This window comes from Mesoplodon mirus, assembly GCF_964341445.2.
Source record: "Mesoplodon mirus genome assembly, chromosome: X".
NCBI lineage: Eukaryota > Metazoa > Chordata > Mammalia > Artiodactyla > Ziphiidae > Mesoplodon > Mesoplodon mirus.
The window spans coordinates 90,772,306-90,775,488 of NC_138981.1; positions in this window are offsets into that span (position 1 = coordinate 90,772,306).

A 3,183-nucleotide genomic window follows, 5' to 3' on the forward strand; every position below is an offset into this window, starting at 1 on the left:
CCAAAAAAGAGATATAAACCCAGCCAAATTGGAAAGGAAGAAGTAAAACTGTCACTACTTGCACATAACATGACACTATATAAGAAAACTCTAAAAACTCCACCAAAAACTGTTATATCCTATAAATAAATTCAGTAAAGTTGTAGTTACAAAGTCAATAAACAGAATCATTTGTATTTCTATACACTAATAGCAAACTATCAGAAAGAGAAAGTAAGAAAACAATCCTATTTACAATTGCATCAAAAATAATAAAATACCTAGGAATAAATTTAATCTAGGAAGTGAAAGACCTCTACTCTGGAAACTGTAAGGCATTGATGAAAGAAATAGAAGATGACACAAACAAATGGAAATATACACTGTGCTCATGGATTTTAAGAATTAATATTGTTAAAATGTTCATACTATGCAAAGCAATCTACAGATTCAATGCAATCCCTATCAAAATCCCAATGGCATTTTTTACAGAACTGGAACAAACAATCTTAAAATTTGTATGGAACCACAAAAAAAAAAACTGAATAGCCAATGCAATCTTAAGAAGAAGAACAAAGCTGGAGGTTTTATGTTCCCTGATTTCAAACTTTACCACAAAGGTATAGTGATCAAAATTGTATGGTACTGACACCAAGGGAAAAACAAATACACAGATCAGTGGAACAGAAAAGAGAGCCCAGAAACAAACCTATGCTTACAAGATCAATTAATTTACGACAAAGGGGCTATGAATATACAGTGGGGAAAAGACAGTCTCTTCAATAAATGGTGCTGGGAAAACTGGACAGCTACATGCAAAAGAATGAAAGTGGACCACTTATTTTTGGACCACTTTTTTATTCCCTAAACAAACAAACAAACACCACCCCAAAATGGATTAAAGATGTAAATATAACACCTGCATCTATAAAACTCCTTGAATAAAGCATAGGAAATATGCTCTTTGACATCCATCTTAGCAATAATTTTTTGGATCTGTTTCCTCAGGCAAGGGGAACAAAAGCAAAAATAAACAAATGAGATTATATAAAACTAAAAAGCTTTTGCACAGCCAAGTAAACAATCAACAAAATTTAAAGGCAACCTATGGAATTGGAGAAAACATTTTCAAATCACATATCTGATAAGGTGATAATATCAAAACATAAAACAAGCTCATACAACTCAATATCAAAGAAAAAAGCAGTCTGATTAAAAATGGGCAGAAGATCTATATTTTTCCAAAGAAAACATACAGATGGATAACACGTACATGAAGAGATGCTGAACATTACAAATCATCAGGGAAATGCAAATCAAAACCACCATGAGATATCACTTCACACCTGTCAGAATGGCTACTATCAAAAAGGCTAGAACTAACATGTGTTGGTGAGGATGGAGGAACCCATGTGCACTGTCGATAGGAATGAAAATTGGTGCAACCATTATGCAAAAGAGCATGAAGGTTCCTAATAAAATTAAAAATAGAACTACCATATGATCCAGAAATTCCACTTGTGGGCATTTATCAGAAGAAAATTAAAACACTAATTAGAATATATATATATATACACACACACACACACACACACACACACACACACACACATACACTCCTATGTTCATTCCAGCATTATTTACAATAGCCAAGATGTGGAAGCAACCTAAGTGTCCATCAACAGATGAATGGTAAAGAAGATGTGATATGTGTATGTATATGTCTGTATATATATACATATATATGTGTGTGTGTATATATATATATATAATGGAATATTATTCAGCCATAAAGAAGAATGAAATTGTGCCATTTACAACAACACGGACAGACTAAGAGGGCGTTATGCTAAATCAGATAAGTCAGTCAGAGAAAGAAAAATACCATATTACTTCACTTATATGTGGAATCTAAAAAGCAAAACAAATTAACAAACAAAACAGAAACAGACCCATAGAAACAGAGGAAAAAACGGATGGACTTTAGAGAGGAGGAGTTTGAGGGGTTGGATGAAATAGATGAAAAGGATTAAGAAGTACAAACTTCCAGTTGTAAAATAAATAAGTCACTGGGATGTAATGTACAGCATAGAGAATAGTCAATAATATTGTAATAACTTTGTGTGGTGACAGATCGTTACTATACATTTTGGTGATCAATTCATATTGTATATAAATATCTAATCACTATGTCATACACCTGAAACTAAAATAATATTTTAAGTTAGCTATACTTCAATAAAAAAGTTAAAAAGAAAAAAATAGTGTAAAAGAATAGCATTTGTTATGGGTTTGTTTAGGTTTGTAAAAGAATGGAGAATTGTGTGGTAAATAGTAAATACTGTTAACTCACGGAAAGTGAGACTGCAAAGGTGAAGAAGAGATTATTATGCTTTACTTTATATACTTTTATTTCATAGTTTTCCTGTTACTCTTTTTTTACAATAAAGTTTTATTAGTTTCATAATTTTAATGAAATATGCTTTTTTTCTGGATTTAATTTTCCCTGACTACTATGAAGTAGAGCAAGTTTTTATATATTTATTCGTTACTTGTATTTCTTCTGCTGTGAATTGCCTATTCATAGCTTTTGCCCATTTTTCCATTGGGGAGATTTTTTTCTCTATAAATTTTTAAAAGCTCTTTGCCTATTAGTGAGATTAAGAATTTTTTTGGTCATATATATTGCAAATATTTTTCCAGGTCCATTGAATTATTTTAGTTTTTATGTGATCAAAGCTAACAGTCTTTTCCTGAAGCTCTTAAAACAGTAAGTTAAATCTATATGCTTTGCTGTGTATAAAATATTAAGTGAAATAAAACAAGTTGCTGAGTGATATATATAGTACAATCTTATCTTCTCATTTAAAAAATAGAGGAAAATATATTATGCTTGCATATTTTTATGAGAAAAGATAAAAGTATGGAATGATGAAACCCAGACTATTAACACTGATTATCTCAATGATGTGAGATGGGAGAAGAAGCGATTATTAACTATTTCTTTACACATCCATATATGACTTGACTTGTTACAGCAAGTATGTATGGTTATTGTAAATGGAAAAATATTAAAGAATACTATCACTGTGCTTTCAGTATCCTCCTTGGATGAGAATGTATATCATGTAGGGCATGTACCACTCTCACAGATTCTTCTTGGAAGCACTATAAGAGGAATAATTGATTGGATTTGTTACCTAA